Genomic DNA, 27,658 nt, shown 5'->3' on the forward strand with positions numbered 1-27,658 from the left:
GCGTCTTCTAGCTGCATTTATCTTGCTTTTGATTTTATTTTTATATGTTCTATTTTGCATTTGTGTTGTTTTTGTGTTTATTATTGTAAACCTTCCAGAGAATTTTAGGTTATTGGACAGCATACAACTGTTAATAAATTAGAGAAATACATTGTGGTGTGATTTCCCCCCCATACAGAAATAAAGAAAATGCTATGTCCTCTTAAGGATTTGGGGGGAGGGGGAAATACTTGGGAATCTTACTAATGAACTGTCACAGAGGTTTTTTTGTTTTTGTTTTTAAAGAGAATTGCCTTTTCAGTTAAGGAGAAGTTGTGAGATTACGCAGGTTGCATAAAATCCATAAATTTCAGCAGAAATCGCAGATCTAGAATATGATCATATAAATACTGTATATACAAACTATAAAAATACATAAAGGGGGGGTGGCATGTAAGAAAAACAATGGGTAACAAAGACACTAACTGATTTGTGTGTGTGTGTCCATTTGTCTATCAAACAGTTGATATTTAATTGAGTAATTGGCCAAGGTGATTTGATAATCAAATGTCAACCTAGAACTTCATGCAGTAGTTAATGAGAGTTGCAGAATGCTGTCAAGCAATGAAAACAAATATGTATGCAGGTGCTTATCCTGCTGTGAGTGAAGGAGTACCTTCTTATGAAACTTGAAAGTACTTTCTTAAACTGGGACAATTAAGGTTGTGAGGTGTATTATGGCATATGGAATATTTCATAAAATGGGGCAACTGGCATTCTACAAATGGGATCTGTCCCCTGAGGCAATTTTATCTGCATGTGTTTAAATTTGCAGTTTTTGTTTATGCAAAATGCATGCATCTATAGATGTGAATGAGATCTTTCTCTTTCCCTGGTTTCCATTTATCTGTAGTCTTAGAGAAAAACGTCAGTTTATATACATATAAGCTGTTTATAGTGTTCTTGTGCACATGGGTTTTGAAAGATGTGATTGCCGAGTATGAAATGGAATGTGTGACACATACATGTATGGCATGTTGCAGCAAAATTAGGCTATTGGATGTGTAACAGTAGATAAACAGCTTGTTACTTTGAAAGTTGTATTTTACCCAATGGATTAAAGAAAACCATGTCTATATCTTTTAAAGACTCTATTATCTGATCCTTTAATGATTCCTTTCCACTTCCATCTTTGTATTCAGCTTTAATCTTTGTATTTGTTCATACATCAAAAGTCTGAAGTGTAATTAAAATGTGGCAAAAGTCCCACGCTAATCAGGTACTCTTCCTCAATTACTTTGGCAGTATCCAAAATAAAGAGAAGGTGGGCAATATATATGCTTTCACAATCCTCCGTTTCATATCTTGTGAGGTAGTTTAGGAGTAACACCTCAAAATTAACAGCCTTGATGTCTCTTGGCTTGTAAAAGTCAATATTTAGTGAAGTGCCAAGCAACTAGACCCCCCCCCCCTTTAGAATAAAATGTTTAGCAATTCAACTCTGAAGGAAACATGTCCAAAATTGCACTGTAAGATGCTTACTTGGGCTAGTATTTTTTTTTTACTCTTGCATAAGACTCATTGAAGTAAATGGGGCACACTCATGAATAATTTCAGGTGAATAATATAGGTATCTTTCTAATGCAACATACGAAGGACTCCACTGAGCAGGCTCAGAGCAGTGACGTTCCTTCTGCCAATTATATATGGAACTAAGACAAGTTTATATCTAAAGATTAATGGTAAAGGTAAAGAACCCCTGACTCTTAGGTCCAGTCGCGAACGACTCTGGGGTTGCAGTGCTCATCTCGCTTTACTGGCTGAGGGAGCCAATGTTTGTCCGCAGACAGTTTTTCCGAGTCATGTGGCCAGCATGACTAAGCCACTTCTCGTGAAACCAGAGCCGCACATGGAAACACCATTTACCTTCCCGCTCAAGCGGTACCTATTTATCTACTTGCACTTTAACGTGCTTTTGAACTGCTGGGTTGGCAGGAGCTGGGACTGAGCAATGGGAGCTCACCCAGATTCGAACCACCGACCTTCTGATCAGCAAACCCTAGGCTCGGTGGTTTAGACCACAGCGCCACCTGCATCCCCATCTAAAGATTAAACACTCATCAAAAGACCCTGCTCTTTTAGTTAAGATGCTGCTTCAGATAAGGGAAAGACCAGTCAAATGACATGCACTTGGTGGGATCTTTCAAAAGGGGGCAAGTGGAAGGTTAGCCTTGAAAAAGGATTCAGACAAATATTCATAACATTTTATGAGGGCCCTAGGAGATAAGGGATGCCATTGCCCACAGGTTGGGCATCACTGCTTTATGCTGTTCCACGAAGTGGGACTGAACCTCAACAGGAAGAACAAAGTAAGTTGAGGTTTTGGCGTTTTCTGTCTCCAAGTTGCAGGGGCAGCTATGCAACCTGCTCAGAGACCACTTCATATGATGCTTATGGTAAGAACAGCTATTCCTTCCCTGAGCTTTCCTCACATTAAAGTGTTTGCCAGCAAGACTATCTAAGTTGTTGGAGCTCATGGCTGGATTCCTGTTTTTTTGCACTTCTGGATCTCTGTTTCCCCCCAGTAGCTTCCAAGAATCCTAAATTCTGCTGTGTGTGCTTATGTACCAAGTTATGCAAATGCTGCAAAGCCAATGGAAACTTCCACTGGCTCCATTGCCATTACACACATCACACATTCACACTTCTTTGACCACATTGTCTTAAAGCAAAACAACCATTGAAAGAAAAGGAGGGGAAGGAATCAAGCTTCAGAGTGAAACTTTAATGACTTGGATTGTCTCAGAAACTTCTCCCTTTGGTTCATTTCTCTTTGTTAATTTAATTAGCATCTTGGCAGATTGTGAAAAAATGTGCCAGGTAAAGAGCCAGGAGGGATGTTAAACATTAGGGAAGCTAGAAATTACAATATGATTATGATACTTTGAACAAATTCTCTAAATTCAAGAGTAAGAAATTCCTTAAACAGAAGCATAAGGTTGTTCATGAGGGGAGTAATCAGATTAACATAAATGCTCAGTAATTGGCAAAGTGTTATTCCTGCGGATTTAAAACTACAGGCTAAACTGTGTACAGCAAATATGTTTTGAACTGTAATTTACTTTTTCTTGTGATCATTGCTCTATCATAATACCCTTTGTTTAAGATTCAAGACTTGGAAGACTGTTTTCTGTCCATACTGCAGAGAGGATATGAAGATAGAGTCAGTGGGAGAGGGGGAAAAAGACAGCAGAACCAAAATTATTTGAAATTATTTTTCTTATGAGACCCTTAGCTTCAAGGGACTAATGATGTGTTACACTGTGGGAAGCCATGAAAGGGTTTACCAGGGTTCCACCAACATGACCCAAGGCTTAGATAAAACTACACTCTGTGTAGAAGCATAGCAAAGTAAACATCAGATTAAAAACTTGTGTTTACATTCTTCCCAAATTTCACTCTTGATCACTGGCTCCATTTGACTGAAATGGAAGCTTGCTAATAAAGAACAGTATGTCAGCACATATGTGTTCTCCTCCTTAGTGAATGTTACATGAGGTGCAGCCTCTCCTATTAAAGGCATTCTGGAAAAGAAACTGTCAGAATATAATTTTTCACTCTCATCAGTTATTAAACTGAGAGACTGGTCCATGGGGTCACAAAGAGTCGGACACGACTAAACAACAACAACAATGATAATCTTGCATCCTTCAAACTTTATTTACCAGAAAACATATTAGGTGAGTTCGAGACCCAGCTACACCAACACTTGTTTCCAGTAATTCATATTCTAACATCTCACAATTGACTAATAGTATCAAAGGGGAAATCCAGTGTGTAGCTAAGCAGTAAGGATAGTTAGTGAGAGACTTACCAGTTGAAATGGGGCTTTGTTTGAAAACTGGTAACCTGGAATTTGTAGAATAAAATACAGTAGTTAATAGGTTTTGAAGGCTGTGTATTTGTGAGAAGAAAAGAGTTAGCTCGTGTATCCGTAAAAGGATTCTTGATCTGTGAACAGCTAATTCTCCAGCTAACCATTCTTAGCCTAGATATGGTTTTTTTCTGCAAAGGGGACTGCTGTGAAGCGAGAGAAGCAGTATAACTGCTTTAACATCCCCTTTTAAGTTTGGGCAAATAAATATTTTAAAATAAATATCATTTAAAAAAAAAAAAGTTTGGGCAGGAGAGGAATGGGTTCTGGGTTCCGTTATTGCCTCCTTTGTTGCCTCAACAGCCTAGTGACCAATGAGAATTCTCAGGAAGTTTCAGAGCCAATCATAAGAAAAGAAGCGACAGCACATCTACATGCTTACTTTTTTGAAAAAAGTACAATTATGTACCACATTTTCCTTCATGGGGCTCAGTGTGATGTGTGTGGTTCTTTGTTCCTCTTTTAATCCCCACAACAACCCTGTAAGGTAGATTAGCCTGAGAGAGCATGGCTGGCCCAAAGTGGCTCACCGGGTGCAGTGCGCTTCATGCCTGAGTGGGGATTTGAACTACTCCAACACCCTAATCATTACTCTCAGTTTCCCTGAAGAAGGACCAGTTGGGTCCAAAACACACTGCGATAAAAACATCTCTTTTGGCCATTGTTTTTTTGCTCCTACTTCCAGTGCCCTTTGGTGGGGGGGTTCCCATTTTTGTTGCAAATATGTAAGTTGACCAGAATACTCACCCACACTACAAATGCTTCCCCTCCACTACTTCATCTGTGTGAATCATGATCAGATGCATAAATAGCACAAGAGAGGTTCAAAGGGAATTTTAACCTTGTGTAAAAAAGTCCTAAATGCAAAACAATTTCTGATGTTCTTTAAACAGTTCCACCCACCACCTCTCTGTCTGTTCCAGGAATTACATTTTACAGGTTGTGTTTTAACTTGTAACTTTCAAGTTGTAAGTTAATTATTCTCCATAACTATATCTGCAACATTTTAAAACATCCACATTACATTTTCATCAGTGGTAAAGACCTCTAGACTGATGTGTGGAATTTCACTAAACTAAATATGTGTAATAAAGTCTATTGTCGCATGTGTGGGGATTTCTGCATCTTCCTGAAATGACTTTTTCTTTCTTTCTTTCTTTCTTTCTTTCTTTCTTTCTTTCTTTTTTAAATTTTTACAGATTTTGGCTCACATAGTAATGATTACATGAAGTAATTTACCATGGGGATTTTACCTACCCAACCACAGGCTACTGGTAATCTTTGCAATCTGAAATGAGAACTTGTTTCTTGATGGGAATGTGAAGGGATTTTTTTGTATATATGATCATGTATATATGATCATACTAACATTTTACATAAAATTCTCTAAATATAGAATCAATGCAAATGATTTCATGTAATATGAAGGAGGGGGATATGTTTAGCTTATGATTCTGTATTTTTCCTTAGCTCAGTTCTAAAAAACACCTTTTAATTTCCCCACTTTTGTTAAGTGAGCAATGAAACTGAAGTTCTCTGCAACCTTTTGACTTGTATAAATGATTTTATGAGCATAAAAAGATGGAAAAATCAGGCTGGTGTGTTGTTTATATTAAAATTTTATATCAAACGTGTATAGTGCATTCAAATGTCTTAATAAGTAGAACTGTAGTCTTCTTTCTACATTTTAAAATAATCAAATCCTGCAAGCTTTCTACACATTACACATAAGCTAATCAGTTGATGAAATTTCTCAGCACCATCCCATGCAGCATGGCAAATAATTTTTGAAACCTAGTTGTAATCTTACCAGTTCTGTTATAATAAAATGTATTTTCTGCAACTTTGAATATTTCCCAGAAACTATCTTATGGATGTAAATATATATTATGTGCAAGCCAAAGCACATTTACTCAGAAGTAAGCCCTACTGAGCCCAGTTGAGCTTACTCACTAGTAGGCATACTAAATATTGAGACATTAGCTGATTTGGGTTTTTTAAATTTGGAACTGAAAATAAAAAGGACATCTACAAGAAATGGAATGATGGACAGCTTGCCAAGGTCTAATAGCCCAGATTTGTAGGGGTAGTGTCAAGAAAAAAAGCTTCAGGAGAAAGCTTTAGCCATAGGAAAGTTAAAGCCTGGAACAAGTTTAGGTTGGTGAGGGAAGTTATGAGCAAGAAAAGGGAATTACTCAGGTATGTTCAAAGGAAGGAAGAGGAAATGATAGCCACACTGCCTAGCAAGGGTGGTAAGGAAGAACTATTCACTTCCTATTTTGCCTCCTCTTTTGATTCACCTCACATAAGCTGCATAACTAGCGAAGGATGAGGATTGCAGTTCAAGACTGATATAGAATTGGATATGCAAAATGGACAACCACCTGTTATATGTTCTAGCTCTGGATATCTTGCATTGAACAAGGAGTTAGACAGGACTTCTTCCAACTCTGTGATTCTAAGGTTCATGGTGTATTTTCCTAATATTAATACTACTTCATACATAAAGGCTAGCATAGAAAAAGAAAAGGGGGAAGAGCTTGGCTTAAAATGCTCTTAACCTATGGTTTTCATTTACTGCTTTTTTAAAAAAAGTCTGGAGTAAATAATACGAAAGAATTAAGAAGTCACTAGGAGAAGTGGCTATATGACAGGACATAATGGCAGAATTTTAGGCATTTTGTCCCATATTTCTGTTTTTAAAATCCTGCTTTTTCTGCCTAGTTGTCTTTTTGGGCTAGTTTTTCTCCTCCCACAAGGAAAGTCTGGCTTCGACAGCAATCCTAGACTTCAGCTGTAAGGTCATGTGCAATACTATCATCACACAAAGCCGATCATGGCTGCTGCAGAGGAAACTGCTGCAGTTCTAACTACAAAGAACTTTCCAGGAACTCGACTGCTGTTTGCGGAAATCTGTTCTGGATATCTACAGGTCAGATGTAAATTACTACAGCCTGTTAAAAACTAGAAGAAAAAGCGATTGCATGAATTCCATCGGTGGAGAAAAGGGAATTTCTCTGTACAGGCCTTTCAGTAAAGAATAAGTGAGCTGCAAAGGAAAAAAAAATTAGTCATATTAAAGTCATGTTGGACAAAGTGAAGTAAGCATATGTCAGCCCTTCAGTTGAAATTCCCCAGAGAGGAATGGAAAATCTTGCTTGGTTATGCTCATGAGCAGGACAAAGCATATGGAAATCAGGTTCCTAAGTGGCAGCTGTTGATCAACTCATTCCCCACCTAAGCAATTCCTCAGGATATGCAGGCAGGATGTTGTAAGTATTTTGCATTTGGAAAATGATAATCGATAGATCATATCACATTGCTATGGATGCCTGGACTAAAATGTTTATTAAATTAAGCACTATAGAACTGGGAAATTAACAAATTAATGAAAATGGGAAACAGACAAATGTAATACAGGAAACTGGCAATAAAACTCACAAAGTAAGCTTGATTGTTGTGTAAAAATAATAGAAAATTGATGATAGCAAAAACAAAATTTATGAAATGGTATATCGAGTGTATGAGAACAGCCTTATTCTGAGTCAAACCATTCATAGTTCTGACTACTCAATGTAGTTGCCTGTTGGCATCTGTCTGTCTCAGGAGTTAATGGAAGAGTGTGCCTTTGGGGGTAATGTCAACCATTGGAGAATTACAGCAACTGCTGTGGCTGTAGTGACTGATGTGGGACAGACATGTTTTGTTTCACCTGGGGCAGATGAAGGCATCCGGTTTTGCTGCTACAGGTGCACCATGGTGTTCCTTCTCTCTGTGCTCCTCCCAGCGATCATTCATCATTCCTCCTCTGGTCACTGCTGTGGGAACACAACCTGACTGTCTCCAGGCACTGTGATTGTCTGCAAGGGGTTCCCAGACTGTTGGGTTAATGTTGCCAGCCTTCAATGCCACATTTGCAGACATCTTTGTAACACAGAGGTGGTCTACCAAATTGACCTAGTGCCTGAAGCCAGCTCCCTGTAGAGGATGTCCTTGGGGATCCTGCCATCTTCCATTCTGTGTACATGACCAAGCCAGCATAGATGTTGCTGAGACAGGAGTGTGAACATGCTGGGAATGTGGGGTTGGGAGAGCACATCTTTGTTTGAGAATCCAAACAAAGTCTCAAAATGTGATGCCCAAAATCTTCCTGATGCAGCTCATATGGAAGGCATTGAGGCATCGCTCCTGGTGAGTGTAAGTTGCCCACAGCTCACTTCTATAAAGCGGCATGTGCTTCTAATGTAAATAGAAAGTATAAAAATCGAATTGATTTGAACTTGTAGACCCTCCTGTAACAGAGCATGAATGCTGTTTCATTAGCATCCATTGCTAAGGTTTTAATTTGCTTCTCGTGGGTCAGCTAATTTCTCTTCTCCCCACCCCAGAATAGCAACTTTAGAGGTTCAACTGTAGATAATTATGAGACATTTATAAAGGAAATAAAGAAGTATTTCACTAGCATTCTCAGGCAAATAAAAAGCTCTTACATGTTTTTGAAGTTCAATTTCTGCAAATCTTTAATAAAATGAAAGAAAAAATGAGTAGCTTTTGAGGAAAATTCTACATTAGTTAATAGCATTGGGGGATAGAGTTTGTGAATTTTTTTCCTGCGTTGCATTCAGCTGAATTTATGAATGTTGTTGCTAGTAGCTGAAGGAAAATGTTCCCTAAACTTGTTTTTGAGATTATATGGCATCTAACCTTCCGCTTTCTTTTCTCCTCTCCTCTCTAATGCATCTTACCTTTATCCTCACCTGGAAATAGGGCCGGTGTGGTTCCTAAAAATTAATAATGAATGTTGACTTGTGAACAGTCAGAAAGCGTTTGCTGGAGTGGAATGTTTCCTTCTGTTTTTAAATAAATTCCTTGCATTTAGTATTAGCATACATAACAAGGGTGCATTTGTTCAATAATGTGTATGATATCTAACAGACTAAAGTGTATAATATAATACAGTCACTGTTATATATGGATTTTATAGGAAACTATTAAAATGTGTGCACAATCCCAGAAAGCCTGGTTGCAGCTGGATTTATACAGCAGATTTAAGTAGTACAAATAGCTTGAACTGTCGTATTTTAGACGAGAGGCGAGTGATTCTGATTTTTGACTAAACTCTGTAGAACAGGGAGAGAGATGGGCAAGAATATTTGCCTTCGGGGTGTCCCCTCCCCAAAGATTTCTAGAATGCTTTGTGTTATAGCATAGTGGGACTAGCGATCTCCTACTTTCTCCTCTGTATGTTAGATAAAGTGTCCTTCAGTTTCTCAGATCACTTGTCTAAGGGTGAAGTTGTCTGCCTCCCAACTTTTTTTTTAAACAGAACAACAGCAGTAGAAAATGCAAATCCAGCCAGAAAGGGAAAGAAGGTGCTTAAGCCTTTCCCCCATGGGACATTTCCACAGTCAATATTGCATTATCCCACCTTCTTCTCCATTTATAGAGGAAAATATATGGAGCTCTTGTCTCTTATCCTTGTGGCTGAAATGCTGCTTGAGAAGGGAAACTTTGCATTACAGACTTGGGGGCCGTTATATAAATTCAGAGGAGCAGGTGGTTTGTGGAATGTGGGTTGTTTTGCAGCTGAAAACAGTGAACTATCTGACGGTGAAAAGTGTTGATAGTTCTCAGGGCATGATGGTGCTGGAAAATCTGGGCTACTAAAAATATTTATTCCATTTGTGGTGCTGGGTTAGACTGAACTTGAAATTCTAAGTTCTTGGAATCCTGAACAAGGCAAGAGTGAGAGAGGAAATTACATTAAATGCACTGTAAACTTTTGGAGCCTCTAAAATAAGTGTAATGATAATGTATTGATCTACAAATTTCAGTATTCGGAATCCATCACCTTTAACAAAATATGGGTAGAGTCTTGTAGGAAGCCACGTGGATATGAAAAAGATAAAAACAGGTGTAACATATTTTTTGAAACATCACATTTTATAATATAAATGCTGAATTCATTCTCTATATAGGTTGCTTATTAGATTTGTTTGAAAGCATAAAGCTGGGAATGCAGTGTTTATAGATAACAATTATTTTGTTAAAGAGCTTCCAAATGTTGGAGATATTAGCAGTTTCGAATAAGAGCTGCTGTGGTTGCTAAGTGCAAAAATCTAGCACAAGCAGTGGGAAATAATATTAGGGTGGGGAAATATTGCTATGGTTACAAAATACTTTCTTTTGAAGGAGAGAGTGATAACACAGCAAGGATCATTGAAAAATACCTAGTGGTGGATTTTGCAGAAACCAATGATGACTAAGGGCAGTAGTATACATTATGAGTGCTGTAGGAAATGTTGCATGATTGCTGTGGAAATCACTGGTATAAAGTGTGAAAGTTAAATATGCATCTGGGAAACCTGACAGTTAGAGCATAACTCTTGGCAGCAGCATGTTTGCTTTTACTTATTACACAAAAACAATGTCAAAAGGTTTTCTAATTTTAATTGAGAAATAGGAGTGCATTCTGTTTCCAAGAACTACGATCATATCTGTGAACCACGATCAACAAAATTTCTTTGTTGTTATTATTAAAATTATTGTCTTTAAAAACTACAAACATTACTTGTATGATGAGCTTTGGCTATCGGGGACTGCTCAGGGGCTATCCCTCTCGGGATATGAGAGGAGGGCAGTGGCTTTCAGAGTAACTAATTCTGTGCTTCTCACACTAATGCAGCATCTAGGAGGTTGCCAACTTTTGCCCTTGCCTACCTGTTGGGTACTTACATTTGGTTTCTGGTATTGAGGTAACATTGTCCTTAAGATGTAATGATGTAAGGCTATGAAGGACTTGATCACAAATTTATTGACAGCTGCATGAGTTATTATAGCTAGGAAGTGGGAGGGACAAGGTGAATATAAAATGGAAGAGTGGTATAAAGAGGTGTGGGATATAGTTATTAATGATAAATTAACACGTGCTATTATAATAAGGTGGGGAATATGCAGGAGAAATGATTTTGAGAAGATATGGAAGGTGTTTGTAGAATTTGTACAGTACTGTCAAAACAGAAAGGGGTCAAACCATCGCAAGAGGCATGGAAATTTTGGGAGGTTGGATAGTTACAATGGACTGGTCTTGGGGGTGGGGTGCACATTTTTATTTATATTTCTTATTATTACAAAAAAGATGAAGTGATAGCCATCCACTAGGATGGCTTTATAAGGCGGTTAGACAAATTTATGTGGAATTACACAGTGAATGGTTACTACCTAGGATGGCTACATTATCTCCAGGACCAGAGGCCTATGAATACCAATTACAGTGGTAACTCGGGTTAAGAACTTAATTCGTTCTGGAGGTCTGTTCTTAACCTGAAACTGTTCTTAACCTGAGGTACCACTTTAGCTAATGGGGCCTCCCGCTGCTGCCGCGCCACTACTGTGTGATTTCTGTTCTCACCCTGAAGCAAAGTTCTTAACCTGAGGTACCACTGTACTGGGGAGCACAGGTAGGGAGAGTGTTGTTAGGCTCATGTCATACTTTGGGCAGAAGTGACTCACCTAGAATTTTTGTTTAGATGAAATTCAGAACAGGGAGTTATTGTAATCAATCAAGGTATTCTAAGAAAACAAAAGCAAGTGTTTAAAAAGCCCAGTAACATTTTAGTGGAAGGAGGGTTTCAGTTCATCCGGTGTTACCCTCTGGTGGGCAAAACAAATAGAAATGGTGTCACCTGAACCTGAACAACTTGAAAAATGCAGTTCTAAAAGCTGAAAGGTAGATGGGATATAATAGTGCAAGTCTGATTTACACTGGTGTCACAATCAGATGAAATCCTGACAGGTACCGGTAGTTAGTAGTGTGAAAATTCACACTGCTTTTAAATAAAGAACGTGGACAGAGCTCAACTGAGCCAATATGGTTTGCTCTTAGAGAAGGTGCTGAAAATTATCATTCCAAAGAAATTATAGGAAGTTGGGGATCTCTCATGTGGAAGTTGTTGACTCCCCACTCCCCAAAAAATGTCTGGAGTTTTTATTATTATCTGACATATTGCTATTCAGTATTTAGGTCACATTAGACCATGCACACTTTGACAAGAAACATTTGTCTAAGGGAGGCAAATACCCTGCATTTTCTGTACTAAAGAGAAGTAGTAGTACTTTGCTTCTCTGCCATCTGCTCTTAAGAATTTATTTGATCTATAGAGCTTGGGTGGTTTTTACAGTTTACTCTCAATTGTCTCTAGCCCAGCAGCAGATACTTGGAAGCTGAATGGGTTTCACATTCCTGTTCAGGTAGTGTTCGTCAACACAGCTACTAAAGCTCTCAAATTTAAGATTGAAGACTAACCTTAGGCCATAGATCTGGGAAGATAACTGTAGGCATTTATAACATTGAAAGGTGAGGAGATGAATGAGTTGATCCCTGATGTTGTGAATGATATTTTTTAGCTCCTATAATGGTGCTTCCGGAGTAGAAATGGAACACAGTTGGCATCTCAGTCTGTCACAGGATGAGTCCTATGTCTGTATATCTATTATGTAGCCTAATAGCTGTTTTATATTGTGTGCATTCTTCCTATTTCAGTTTAGATGAGCAAAGCATTGTACTGGTTAGGGATTCCATGTATGGGGCCTTGGCCATGGCAACTGCAGTTCCTGTCTTCTACTTTTACTTCCCATTCTTTCAAATATTACTCAAAGAATGCTAGCATCATACAAAATGATCCAAAATGTTTTCCCATCGTACTCAGTCTGCATGACTTCAGTGTTCCACTTAAATATTTAGCGGAATTGGGGAGTGAAAGATCTGTTTTATCTATTGCCATTTAATGCTAGGGTACTTCCTTGCTCCATGAATTATTCATCAGGCTGCTTTTATTATAATGCTGACATTATTCAGTACCAGAGCTGCTTCTGCAATAGCTTTCCTTTGCTAAAAAGCTACATAGCAGCAGCTACTACTGGTTTTGGAAGTAAATAAAGATGCTAGTTTTTCATGATTGCTGGAGAATAACACCATTCTAACACCCTCTCCTTGATTCTTTGTTAGGAAAATAAATTAGCAAAACAAAGAGTTATTGCTATGATCGGCCAAATGAGTAGCTTTAGACTGCAATCCTATATCCATTTACCTGGCACTAAATCCCATTGAACTTAGTAGATCTTACTTCAAAGTAGACGTGTACAGGATTTCACCCTGTCATCGCTTTACTTTTCCAGGGTACATTTAAGAAAACCAGTTTCTGTCTTTTGCCAGTTGTGAGTGCTTACATTATCAAGGCACCGGTGTATGAAACTATATGATACAGAAATGTGGAAAATATTTATATTCATATCTCATATGCTTTTTTCATTTTTAAAAAATTTGCTTGCAGAACCCTTACCTGTTGTAAGCATGCATAAATGAGAAAAAAAGTTTCTTTCTTATGCTTGGTTTCAAGTTTTCAGTCCTAAAAACCTGTGCTTTCTTAAGAAAAGAAAAGAAAAATCCTAGTGCAAATGGTACTTTCCTCCTCCTCCTCCTCATTTTTAAAAAGCCAGTGACAGTAACTGAGTCCACTAGGGACAGTCCCCGTGCAGAACGGGGATGCCAAGTCTGGGCTGTGTGCAAGTATTTCTCTAACAGACAACTGCATGTGCTTGGTTTTCTCCCCAAGAGTGTGATTTTCAAAGTGGCATTTGATTTCCTTCTGAACTGGTATGCATAGCGCTAACTTGCCTTCAGGCAACAGATAAGGGGAAGCAAGAGGAGGGGGGCAAAGCAGAGAGCAGATGGATGAACGATTAGATCATTTGGATCAGGAATGTTGCATTTTCTTTTCATTTTTCTGCTTTATACTGAAGTCTCTCTTCTGGTCAGAGTTTCTGAAGGGGTGGGGAGAGAACTTGTCTCAGAAATCCCAGAAAACGTCATAAATGTTTTTAGATGTGTGCATATATATATATATATATATATATATATATATATATATATATTGTTATGGATACAAGTAACAAGGCAAAGAATAGGACTGAAAATATATGTGGTTTCGGAAAATCTGAACCACGTAGCATTACTTCCACTTTTGTTTCCTCGGCTTCCTAAAGTACGAAACATCGGGGAGATAGGAGTTCTGATTTAGATAATGTCTTGCAGTCTTCAGAACAATACATTCTGCTTGTTGGGGGGGTGTTTACGTAAAGGACGTGACATCTGAATAGGGCGGCTGAGACGTCTCAACATTAAGCAGATGCGTTTACAGTGGACTCCAGCTGTTGCCTTTTTCTGCTGAATGTCTTTTTCCTAAACAGGGAAATGTAGGTAAAATGACAAGGGCACAGGAAGCTGCTCCCCCTCCCCCCCCCATAGCTTAGCTCAGACCACTCTCTGAGCGCATGGTAGTGGTACAAAGTGTGTGGTCTTTCAGCTCTGACTAATGCATTTTGTACTGTGTGACTGAAAATGCCTCATAGCTTGCCAGGGCTGACTGAGAGTTGTGGAATGTGGTGCCTTTTCTCCTTTTCTCTGATTTCCTGGTGGCGGTGGTGGTGGTGGGGTGTGTGTGTGTAGAACCTGAAGATGCAGAGAAATGCTTGTATGTTGTGGAATTCGGCTGAGAAAGAGAGAGAGAGAGACCCCAGCCATGCAAGCGGTGAACGAGCGAAAAGTTGGAAGAATGGATCAGGGAATGAGGATGGGGGCGGGGTAGGAGAAAGAGAGAAGGAGGAGGAAGAGGGTGGGAACAGAGGGGCCCATTTCCCCCCTCCCCCCCCCCCAAGCAGTGACAGCTGGTTCTGTCCTGACTCACATGACAAAGTACTATGAAGTATTAAAGCTTAAGACAGCCTGAAAAGATGGTCAGCTGACTTCCTTCTCTCAAACTACAGTCAGGTGATCAACTGATATCATCCAGCTCATGGGAGGAAAATACCTTAGATCACAGGTAAGTGAAATTGCTTTCCTTTACAGTATGTTGCATAAAAGACTTTCATCAGTGATTTAAGAAAATATTATTATTATTATTATTATTATTATTATTATTATTATTATTATTCTGTAGTCGTTGCCATGTGACAACTGTATGAAGCATCTTCTTCAAACACTGTTGCATGTTCCACTTGTATCTTGTTTTGGTAGACTAGAAAACACCTTGGATTTTTCTAAATCTGTTTTGCCTGTCGTGTTTGTAAATGATTTATTGGAAGAGTTCTGTTTATAAATATAGGTTTGAGGTTTTCATGGGTGGTGTTGAATGCTTCTTTCGTTTGTCATAAAATTATTTGTCGTACTGCAACTGTTTCAAAAATTAATGTTTGAAGGGGAATTCCCAGGAATGAAAGTATGAGTCAAAGAAATAGGACACCTTAAAAAAAAAATCCCAAGCCAGAGCTGTGACTCATTTTAGCAAGATGCTTTTATCAATTGTGTTTTCAGGGCCAGTTGCCTATGCTGAGGATGAAAATATTCCAAACTGGAAAATTAAAAACTTGTAACAGTGCTATTTATTTATTCTAATTGTTTTTTACCCCCTTTTAAAAGAGAAGTTGGGTGGTGAAAGATAGGTTATCTTGTCACTTACTACTATGTTTATTTTAAGTTTGAGAATAGAGTAATAAATGCAGGTGCCCACTGTACTTTGGTTTTGTCACATCAAAAGAACATACAAAGTGACTTTCCTTGCTGCAGCACAGTGCTGAATATTCTTCAGGGAATACTCCCTGGATTTACTCAGCAGAGCTCTTCCTCACCCTTCTGCAACTCCACTCTGTGTGGAGACACTAAGTGCAAGTTGATGAAGCTTGCCCTATGTTCATGAACCTCAGAGGGCTATTATTTAGGTAGAAAAAATGAAATAAGCTTTTGCTGTAGAATCTGCCTCAAAAACAAGTGAGGTGCCAGATTAAGTACCCACATTTTGATAAACGTGTCATGAGTGTCAGCACAAAATGGTTGCCATGGGCAGGGTAAGGAGGGGAGAAATAAAGAGGGTAAATAGGAATGCGCAGTTAGTTCAGCCATGTGTAATTAATTTTATATTCGGTAGGGGTTGAGTACTGGAAGATTGCACCAAAGGCTTAATGTAGAAGATGGGTTTTGAGGAACAATCTCAAGGCAAGATTCCACACAGATGTTCTACAAGAATTTTCTAACCATAAAGAGGCATCTAATCTATTTTCTTAAAAGTGTTATGCATTTTTGGCCTATTTTGAAAGGTGTTCCTAAAAAACAAAGGACAACATTAGGAGTTCTCAGATAGCCTGAGTTTTAGTCTATAAACTTCATTCATTTGCCATCTTGCTTTGTTTAATTTATATTGAGGGTAAGGAATCATTTCCATCCTAGTGGCCACATTCCCTTCTGAGCAACCTTGGAAGGGTCACCTGACAGTGTGTGGAGTGAAATGAAAAAGTGGATGGAGGAACAAACACAAATTTTGCCTTCATACAGTAGGCTAGTTTGTACATCCCCCCTCTCTCTCCTCTCCAGACAAGCAAGCATCGTTATTATCAGAGTGGAAATACACATTCCAGCCACACTTAATGAGGCTGCTGAACAAGGGCAGAGGAAGAGGCTTGGAGGGCCACATTCAGTGCCCAGAAACGAGGTTTCCTAGCCTAATCTGTGTAAGAACTTTTGAGGCATTTGGTATATTGATTCTACTGCACACTGTAGTCACGTGATACTTCATGCCTTTTAAAATTGATTGTTATGGTGGCTGCAAAGATCAGTGCATGGGCCCATGCCCCCCTCCACGTTTTCCCAAGGTCTTGTTCCATATAGTCACCTGTCATAGGAAGAAAGCTGTTTGAAGGGGAAAGTGAGGCGTGTTTCAGGGAAGTTGTCTGCCTCTATCAAGAAATGGTTGTAGCTGTTTTAATGATGTGGTGGTGATTTCCCAAATGGTAAGTCAACATCCTCTCATGAGTCAATCACCAGACTTCCAGCAGTGGATGCTGGAGACAAAGAACACCATCTGAGTCAGAGGGTGGGACCAGGACAGAGGATTGGCCCTCAACAAAGATTACATTCTGTTTGTGGATTTCCACAGTAAAAGCTTGGGGAGCCACTGTCATGTAGTCCAGTGTGGCATAGGAAGTGAAAAAAGGGATTTGCAACTTGAGGTTACAGGTTTTGCTACTGGAGGTTATGTATTTTACAAGTTCATCTGAGCCTGACCTATTCTAAGGTATGTCTACATGATTCATGTTTTAGTAATCAACGTTCAAAGTATGTTGAATTGTAAGGTGTGGGTATTCTGCACTGGGAAACTAGATGCAAACTAGTTAGAATACCCAAATATTTCGTATGGTACATGTCATTTTCAAGTGGTGGTTCAATTTGAATGGTAGCTGTGATGTCCTCTAAATTATCTCCATGGACCCATTGATTATGTTGGGTGTTTTGCCTAAAGAATAGTTCATCAGAGGAATCAGAAAGTGTAGCTCAGCTTTGAGGGACAGGTTATCTTCTGCTTCTGTAGTTGAAGAGAAGGAAGAGGAAACAAGCTGCTGTTTATAGGGCTCTGGGACTGGAAGAATGTTTGGCTCCCCCCCCCATATGCAATACATAGAACATGTTGCTACCTATGGGAATATATTGCCCGTACTATCTTTTAGGTCACCATCTGCTGGTGGCAATGACGAAGACTAGCACCCACAAAGATGGACATTGGGTAAGTGCATGCTAAAGGTATAATTTAAAAATAGATGCTGTTACACAGCTTCAGTTCATTTGGAACTTCCCAATGTATTGTGCCTTGTTTTATCTATATTAAATACCAAGGAAGGGAATGAAAAGCATGTGTGTGTTTATGTGTGCATCCGTGTAAACCACAATTGCTTCCCTAATTAAGAGGTTCTGCTACCTCAAAGCAGTGATTAAGGCCTTTTGAAAAAGTGTTTGAGGATTTGGGGGGAAATGTTATAAATTTTGAAACCATAGCACATGTTTGGGAGCAAGTAAAGTTCAGGTGGTTGATTTTATGTAAGAGAGCAAAAATTGGTCTTCTGTCAAACACAGTAAGTTTCTCTCTGTTTGCCCCCTCCCCGCCTCACTTTATGCCTTTTTAGGGAAAATTCCTGGCAGGTTGGTGCATAACAGGGATATCTGCAGGATTTATTCAGTTATAGCACAAGTATAAACAGGAAATTTCATGTTTATGTACTTGAGCTGTGCTAGTAATAGGTGAGAGGGGGACAGAAATCTAACAATGATAGGAGATGATTAAGCCTTTTCTACTTGGATAACAAACTTGTTGCAGCAACAATGTTTTACCTTCAGAATCTATACAAATGTGTGCACACACTTTAATCTCTGAGGTTCTGTTTCTATAGGAATGATACAATATATAAGGAGGTTTGGGGAGTAATTTATAGTTACACTCAATATATTGCTTATATTCACAATTTTGTACCAAAGGTTAGAAAGTAATGGTGTAGTGACTAGTAAAATTAAATATATGCTGTTTAGGTTAAGCTGCTTTGCAGTTCCAGCAAAGCCTGGTAGGGGATTTTTTTTTTTTTTTTGGAATACTAGTGGTGAATATTCAAGCATGAGAGTGAAAGTTAGACAAATGTCATTTAAAAGGAGATTGCAGTACAGTAGTTAACTATATTTTGGTGTTGATAAATTTAGTAGAAATCTGAGTTTGACACCTTCTTATCAAGTTATTTGAAAGCACAGCATATCTTCAATCAGGTGGATATAAATAATTGATTTAAATAATTAAATTGTGTTAACCAAAGAACCTGTATAAACTCATGTGAATTCAACATTGGTATATTTATATAAATCAGAATAGTTCTGCCTCTTTCATGCTGCTATGCAATGTCCTGTTTTAAACAGATGTTGTAAGAGTTGCTTGATACAAAAGAAAACCAATTTATGCATTTAGTGATAATTTGATGTGGCTGCATTATGTGTGGTGCCATCTAGTGGTGTACTTGGTGTACTGTAAGGTTTTGGTATTTAATAAACATTGATTAAGATTTGCCGTTTTACTGTTTATATGGGAAGCTTTTAAAACACTTAAAACATTTTTTTCAACCGAAAGCATTGTACATAACATAATTTATACATGCTAATTGAAAGTGTGAAAGTGTTCATTTTTAAAGCATGAGTAGTGTGCTTTTAACTGTGAAAAAAGACAGAATTTAAAACAGGCATTTAAGTCAGCTTTAGTGAAAAGAGGGGTAAACAGTAGAAAAGGGGAAGAATATGGGGAGGAAGAGCATAAACAAAACATTTAAGATTCCATTAATGCTGCTTTGGGGCTTGAAAAGTGCCACATAGTTCTATGCAAACTGGAAGGTAGAATATGAAAGAGATTGTTGAAAAGGAACTGCTCAGGGATTCCTACCATATTCTTTTTGGAAAACAAATGTACACACCTATGTATTAAGATGTAGATGTTATAAGTGTAAGACTCTCATGCTATCCTGACATGGGATGTTTTAAGGCATTCACTTACAGCAGAGTAAAATTTCATACATTGCTTAGAACTTTCTACACCTCTCAGAAATGCTAATCTTTCCAGGATCTCCTTAGGATTTGAGTGTGTGTTTCTGTGCCTTCTGGAGTTAATGTGGGAAGTGCTTATACATTCTTTGGTAGCAAATCATGAGCCAAGGGAACAATTAATGTGTGTCTTTACTTACTGATGTTGGAGACTTCTTCCTTCTGTTTAAAAAGCTCTTGGGGAACGTACAGGAATAGTATGCATGTATAACATCCTGAATAGTTGCAAGCTGATGTTTATTACCACCTTTTCAGGAATGATTCCAAGCTCCATATGAAGAAAGGAAATATGGTTACCTAAAATGCAAAATATTTGTTCAATTAATAGCCAGAGAATAGCCAAACTAACAAAAGAACCCCAAGAAAACCACAGGGCAGAGCCTGCCATATATTATACTAGACTCTCAGACAAGCTAGTGAACTAGTGATGTTTAGTTGCATTAAATCATTGCCTGTGACAACCAGGTATTCAGAATCAAAAGTCTGGTTCCTGCCACAACAGGCATCATATCGTAACACACAATCTGCCCATCAGTTACATAATCTGAATGTATGTGTATAGGAATGTGGAGAGAGGTTTAATTTACTGTTCCTTCCTCTGGATTGTTGCCACTGGATTACTCCAGACAAGAAAGGTTTTCTATAGAGTGTCCTTATTTATAACACAAACTGAAGCAGTCTGCTATTTGGCACAGGTTACAGTGGTTAAAATGCTTTAAAACAGTGCTACATAACAGCATTCCTTAAAGTGCAATATGGCCTAATCTTACATGCATCGTATATTTACTTGGTGTGTGTGTGTGTGTGTGTGTGTGTGTGATGCATGTAAGATTATATATATATACTGTGTTGAGTTGTTGGTAACAGTGTGCTCTGGCTTCTGTCACAGTGTCTCATTGCACCAGAAGCGGTTTAGTCATGCTGGCCACATGACCTGGAAAGCAGGTTCTGTGCCCCAATTGGGAGCATAAGCACACATATATTTATTTATTAAATTTCTATGACACCCTCTCTCTGAGGAATAAAGGGCTGTTCACAATATAGAAACACAAAAATACGTAACAAAGTAACTAGCCAAAGGCCTTGGGAGAAGAGGAATATTTTTGACTGACGCCTAAGCATCTAGTCTCATTGATTTCACTGAGACTATATTTTAGCCTTGGAATTGGGAACCCGCTCCCCTCCAGATGTTGAAGAAGAAGAGTTTGGATTTGATATCCCACTTTATCACTACCCGAAGGAGTCTCAAAGCAGCCAACATTCTCCTTTCCCTTCCTCCCCCACAACAAACACTCTGTGAGGTGAGTGGGGCTGAGAGACTTCAGAGAAGTGTGACTAGCCCAAGGTCACCCAGCAGCTGCATGTGGAGGAGCAGAGATGCGAACCCAGTTAACCAGATTACGAGTCTACCGCTCTTAACCACTACACCACACTACACCCATCAACCCTAGCCAGCCAGGCAAATGGTCAGGGATGACAGCAGTTGTTGTCCAACAAGCCACAGGTTCCCTGTTCCCGTTTCAATCTCCAATAACAAATATGTCCAAGACTTCATATTGCAAAGAAGAAACGTGCATTTACGATTAAAAAAATAAGTAAATGATAGTGTGTGCTTAGAGTAAAAGCTGGAGTAATTCTTAACGGACCTGAGATATGGTCATATTACCTGAATTATAAACAGATGCCTGGTCTACTCAAGCAACTAAATTAGGTGGTAGAATCCTGTGTTTTTAAGCCTGGACCATACTGCTTCAGACTTATAGGTAATATAGTACTTTTTAAAAATGATCCCAAGGATAAACATTCCTTTCAAACAAAAACAAAAAGCCTAGTACATCAGAGAGAAACAGGTTCTAGCCCAGTGTGTTCCCTGCTGAGCTAGTTTTCTACCTCCATGAAGTATTTTATTTGAACAAAGCTTTCAAAAATGTGCTTTCCCAACCTATAGTGGGAATCTGAAGTGATTCAATGAATTAAGGACTACCACATTTTGCTGCCTATGCCGACTTGCTCAAAGTGAATTTTAATAGACTCTAGGAAGACAGAATGTTGGGGTTGGTGAGTTTATAGCAGAACTGAAATTTGAACCTGATTGGCCTTGTTGGCGTGTTGCTAGCGTTCAGCCTCAGTTCCTATTCTACAAAAGAGACACCACAATGCTTCACCTCACTGTGTTAACTTAAGGGGTAAGCATCACATTCAGCACTTGAAGACCACACAGAGATGCTATTGACATCCTATAGTCAGCTTGGCCTTTTGTAGCTATCAGGGTAAGAAGTTTTCATTCTAACAGATGGATAGATGAATAGATAGGTGGATGGATAGATAGATAGATAGATAGATAGATAGATAGATAGATGATAGATAGATAGATATCTCGCTGCCTGGTACATTAACACAAGAGAATGATAAGTCACTGAGTTTACAGAGTAATACAAGTTGTTGGATGGAATATAAATATGAAGAGGGAATATAAATATGAAGGAGGGGAAACTTTACTACTGAGTTTTATTTTTCATTGTGGCTGGAGTTGTTGCCCAGGCTGTTTTAGGCACTGTAATTTTAATACTGTAATTATAATATAGTGGTGTGTCATCTATATTGTAGAATTGGTAAACCATAATAGATCGAATAGACTTTGCCACATGACATATTAGTGGCTTTCTTTACTGATTCGTACTCATACCCCTGATCTCTCTTACAAATGGGAAAACAAAAACCTATAACTTGAAACCTTTGCAAAATGGGTAGCTGTTTACCAGCATGAATTGAGGGCAGATCAACACAATACATTTGAAGCACATTAAATACATATTTAAAGCACGTTAATTCCCCCCCAAAATCTTTGGAAGTCTTGTTTATTGAGAGTGCTAGGATATATAGCCCTGTGAGGGGGGAAATGCAGTTCCAAGGATTCTTTGAGGCGCTCATGTGCATTGAATGTGTTTTAACTGTATTGTGTGGGTCTGCTATTAACATATGAGAAACTGACTGTTACCTCTTGCTGAAGTGTCATTTGTTTTCTTTCTTATTGGTACTCCTTTGGGAATATCCCAATAGTCATTTGATGCCATGAAACACTGCTGGTATTAGTCTGAAAACAGTAATGCGTGGAAAGCCTTGCTGATTTTTCCCCCCTGTAAAAATATTACAAAACCATTATTTTTATTGTTTTACATACAATTTAAATAACACAAGGAATAGTACAATAACAAGGGAGTTGAAAATGAGGGAAAGGAGAAGCAAGGGAGGTAATGATAAATATAGCAAGGGGCTAACAGTAGTCTAATCAGTCACCATTGCACACTTACCTAATCATTATTACTGATAAGTGTATTAATTCTTTAACAGAGAACTTCAGGGGTATAAGTAAAATACGTTTTCTATAGCTGCAGTTCAGAACTGAGAAGGTGTAAAGAACTACTTGAGACCCCAAGCATACAGTTTTAAAAGCACTAAATAGCTAAAGAAAGGTGTCAGGAGTTGGGAGCGTGGTATTGAAAGACCTGGTGTTTGGAAGGGAAAGGGAGCAGGAAACATTGTTGGTGTTAGAGAAGAATGGAATGTTTAAAAGACCAGGGCTTGTTATTTCCAGGAGAAGGGCGGCTGCTGCAGTCTGCAAGAGCTGTGGGAAGCACTGACTCGATTAGACAGCCCACTCACAGGATATAAGAGGGAAGCATGATCCAGTGGGCAGAGGTCACAAAAATGCCGTGTGTTAGCCTTTCTAGAGATGACTTAGGAGGTACTGCGGTTGCATATCCTGAATTTCCATCACCTAATGCACTGGGTTTATAAAGGAGGGTGAGTTTCAGGATGCAGGGTGTGTGGTGTGTGTAGGCAGCCGTTCTTATATGACAGTGGGTGGAGATTGTAGCATTTCTTGTGCTTTTCCTGTGACACTTTTCCTTAAAGAAACAGGCTGCATTTTATTAGGGCCAGTTAGCTTCTGTTTCCCACCCCTCCCTTCCCCTGCTCTAGTATAGAGGGTGTTGAGGTTATATTTAAAGCCCCAGTATTAAATACCAGTTAGAAAAAGCATTCCTCACACAGTAGTTGTGAAGATGGCAGGTTATAAATTAGCTTGCAGGGAGTTTTAGAGAGATTGTAGTAAGTTTAAACCTATAGCAAGCCAGACATTGGAACAGTACACACATGTGCGTGCACACAACACAAAAATAAATGATTGGTGTTGTGTGTTTTAGGTTTCGTCTCCAGAAATACAAAAGCAATCATCCATTTTGCTCCAAGCTCTTCATATTTGCAAATGAATACTTTTTGCAAACCAATATTTCAAATGCATTCCCCCCCCTTTGGATGGTATGACATTAATTTTTCTCTTTAAAAAAGGCTTTCAAAATGTATTTTGTTGTTGTAACTCTTAAGTCTGGTGTAGCTTTGAATGGGTAATCTGTGTCATATATAATTCCCAAATTTTTGGCTCTAAAATAGTGAACAGCTTGTCTGTACTAGTGCTTCTCCCCCTCCTAAGCACATAACATTTCTCCATTTAAAGGCATAATAAGACTGTCAAGAGTTTGATTTTCTTATATGTTTCAGTCTGTAGACTGATCTTTGCTAACTCTCTAAACTTTTCTGTCTTGTATGAATCTTTTCAGGTCTATGGGTGTCCCAACACTCCTTTTAACTCAATTTATATAATTAAGTCTTCCTCATGCACTTCTTTCCAATTTCCTTACACTTATATCACCCCTATTCTTAGAATATGCCCTACCATAATTGTTCACTCTTTTACATTTGGCTCTGCCCAGTCACATCCAGTATTTCTTAGCAGTTTGCCACTCAATATTAGGATATTAGATCTCACTTTTGAGCTTCATAGGAAAATAATTTCTCCTAAGCTATATGGTTACCAGACAATGAGTTGTGGGTTTTTGTGGGGGTTTGGGGCTCAAAGTTCCTGTTAAAAATTCAAGCAGTTGAATATTCTATTCATACTAACTTGGAAGTAATGGAACCCAAATTTAGACATTCTTGTGTTAGAAAGAAATATCTAAAAGGTTCAGGAAAGGGGGAGGAAATGGATGACAAATGTTGATGATCTAGGTACTAATCAGACCATGTGAATGCCTCTCCCCTCACATATTAACTGATCATTATTAACTATCCAGCAATATGCAGTAGTAGATAAAGTCATGCTCTTTCATCTTTGTTCAAAGTATGCATTAGCTTGACTCTTCTAAATTTGTAAGCTTCAGATCATGGTTTAGGTGCTAATCTAAATAATGGTTAGAGGAGAGCCTAGTGTGCATCTGGTATCTGAATTTAATGTAAGTATATACATGAAGATTGTTGAAAGGCAGGAAAGCTGTTATATTCTCTAACATTTCCTTCTATTTTTGCATTTTTATGCAATGTAACAGTTGTCACAGGACTTAAATACCTGTGTGATTTTGTTGTTGTTGCATAAATTATTTTTTCTTGGGCCCTGAATGATACAATCTCATATTCTTGATTATAACAAATGTTAAAATTCTAAGCCAGGTGGGATTCTTTTTCAAGTCTGAAAGAAATGAAAGTATGTCATAATTCACACTGTTACTATTTGCTTATATTGGTTACAGAAAATCTGCACATTCGACATGTCAGTATATTGTTTTTCTGAATGTTTCAGATACCAAATGAGAGTTTAGTGCCATGTTACACACATTCTACAACATTTCTGTTTTTCTTGCATGTAAGATAAATGTACAATTAAATGGTGTGAGCATACTCTTGTAGCATAAGGCAGCAGTGTACAGTGCACTTAAATTCCTGTAACTGGCATCTCAGACAGTTTGTAGTCTTTTTAGCCTCAGTAACTCTTGCAGTGCCATCTTCTTTCTCTTTCTCTATGGCCCATATGCTATTTCAGCATTGCATGAAGTGATAACTTTCCCATCCATCCCCAGCTGTATTATGAAGCACAACTCATTGCGTTACTTGGCACCATCATGTGGTGCATTTCCCTGCGCCTGAGCAACATCACTGGCAACTGGAGGCAAGGTAACTTACCTGTGCAGAGCATCCTCTGGGGAAAGGAGGAGAGAGGAAGTGAATCTTGCCCCATGACTCATTGTGCGGCGGTGCTGGGATCAGTTCCCACACCTTTTAATAACATTTAAAAGCAGAAATTGAGCAGGTGAAAACTTCTTCATAATATTATCTTCATGCCATAAAAAAGCATCACCTGTGTCATTTCTGTTGTCAGGCCCCACTTGGGGGAAAGGTGGTGATCTTAGGTATATCTGCTGCACAAAATACATGGAAATGCTAGCCCATCAGCCTGGTGTAGTGTAATGCAACATGTGCCAGTCATAGTTCAGTGGGGGGGGGGGTCCAAACTAGACATGACCACAGTTCTGTAAATCTTTATCCTGTGTTCATTAAAAAACAAACAAACAAAGGCAGAATACAAAGTGCTTAAGAGGAGGGATAGAGGGGAATGGTAGAGTAACTTCATCAGTCTTTCTCCTCAAAATTGCCTCCCCCAGCTGCTGTTTTTTCACTGTAGATGAAAAGATGTCTTATTTTCATACAGGTAGAAAAGTGTAAGAGGTAGCGTGTGACTTCAGTTTTAAAGGGTGTCAGGAGAACCACCGGTTACTGGTGTAGACCAAGCCAGACCATGAGTCCATCAGCTCTGCTCAGTGTTGTCACTGTCAGCACCTCTCCAGGGTTTCAGAAAGGGGTCCTTCCTAGGCCTCCCTGGAAGGATTGAATCTGGTCCCTTTTTGAATGCAGAGTGCATGCTCTACCACTGAGTCATGGTTTCCCCCCATAAACAGAAAGATACACATGACTGCATGCCACATATAGTTTAGGTCTGAGTTGCTCTCCAAAATATGCAGTGAAAATAAGTTCCTGCAGTACAATAGAAAGTTGGCAGTCTTACAGTTTCATCTAGTGGCATCTAGACCACTATTGTCAATACAGTCGTCTGAATATTTTCACTTCTTTGAAAAAGAATCATCTCATTGCTGTACAAGACAGTTCTGTACAATTCTTTTTAGAACCTGCTTATAGAGGCTGCACAGATGATTCAGATCCCTGATTGTGTATAGCTTTATGTTGAGTGGGAAGCTTTCACATGTACCCTATTGCAGGCATGAGCCCTGTAAGACGTCGGAAGCAGCAGAGATGGGACAGGGGCACTGCAGAGGTGGCAGGGCTACCCAAGGTTGCTGCTCTCCCTCACATGATTTTAATCACATCGAGGAACTGTACACCCAAATAGGGCTTGTGGTGTTCATGTGTGTCCCACACACACACACACACACACACACACACGTGTACATAGGATTAATAGCTGTGAACTGTGTTTATTTTTCTAAGAGATATTCTTTTAAAGTGATAACTGATTAACTAGTTCAAGAAATATAGACATTTTCAGCTTTAGTTTTGATATCCTTGCTAAAAGCTTTGTGATGGTTAGCACACTACATAAACAAAATACAAACATTATCTTTTTCTCTCTCTACTCACAGTGGTACTGCATACTTGTGGTCTGACTTTTGCCCAATGCCTCCATGCAAAGCCGCAGATTCAGACTGGGTGGCATAAACAAAAATAAGGGTTTTCTGTTTCTGTGTTGACTTGTTTTATAAACTGAGGGCATTACTTTTAAGTAGAGCTGTTGTGTGAGGTGTATGCCTTTCTGTAAGTAAATGTCCTCTGTAACCACTCAAGAATATAAAGTGCATCACATCAGCATGCAGAAAAAGTCATGTGAGTATTGAACTCGCCCATATTACTAGAGACAGGAAGACAGGCAAGGAAAAGAGTTCTCTTTCTTTCTTTCTTTCTTCCTTCCTTCCTTCCTTCACTAACTGGATTAGGCTGTCCACCTATAAACATGTTTTTGAAGGGTGAAAACATATTCTCTACCCTTCCTTAACTTAAGTTTGCAAAAGACCACTCAGTGTAAGAAGTCATATACTCACTCTGTTCCTTCTCCCCCACCTCAAGAGAGAGATGAATCTGGAAAATCCTATATATTGTCCCTCACTGGGATACTGAAAGGCTGTCTGATTGCATTCGCTCTCCTTCTCTTTCTAGCTGGAGGTGGGGTGGGGGGCAGGGGAGAGTGGATGGGTTGGGGGTGGAGGACAGAATTTGAGTTCATTAAACGCTACTTCATTCACCCACCTAAGTAAATACAGAAAGGATTGCTGGCTGCTTTTGGCCTCTCTGTCTCTTTCTCTCTACTCTGTCTCTTTCTCTCTATCAAGGAGAGCCAGGTGGGGAGGGCGGGGGGAAAGCAAGCCATCACAGACACCATGGCACCACTA

At 38.9% G+C, this 27,658-nt stretch overlaps 1 long non-coding RNA gene across 1 annotated transcript; it reads right to left on the minus strand.

The window, feature by feature from the left end:
- Positions 1-296: 296 nt before the first annotated feature.
- LOC309340116 lies at positions 297-27,412 on the minus strand. Its single transcript, XR_014155809.1, has 5 exons — positions 27,311-27,412; positions 25,383-25,475; positions 24,772-24,891; positions 3,854-3,888; positions 297-3,178 (listed from the first exon to the last, which is right to left on the minus strand). It is a non-coding gene; the product is annotated as an uncharacterized lncRNA (long non-coding RNA).
- Positions 27,413-27,658: the final 246 nt, after the last annotated feature.

Source organism: Podarcis erhardii, assembly GCF_964252035.2.
Source record: "Podarcis erhardii genome assembly, chromosome: 4".
Lineage (NCBI taxonomy): Eukaryota > Metazoa > Chordata > Lepidosauria > Squamata > Lacertidae > Podarcis > Podarcis erhardii.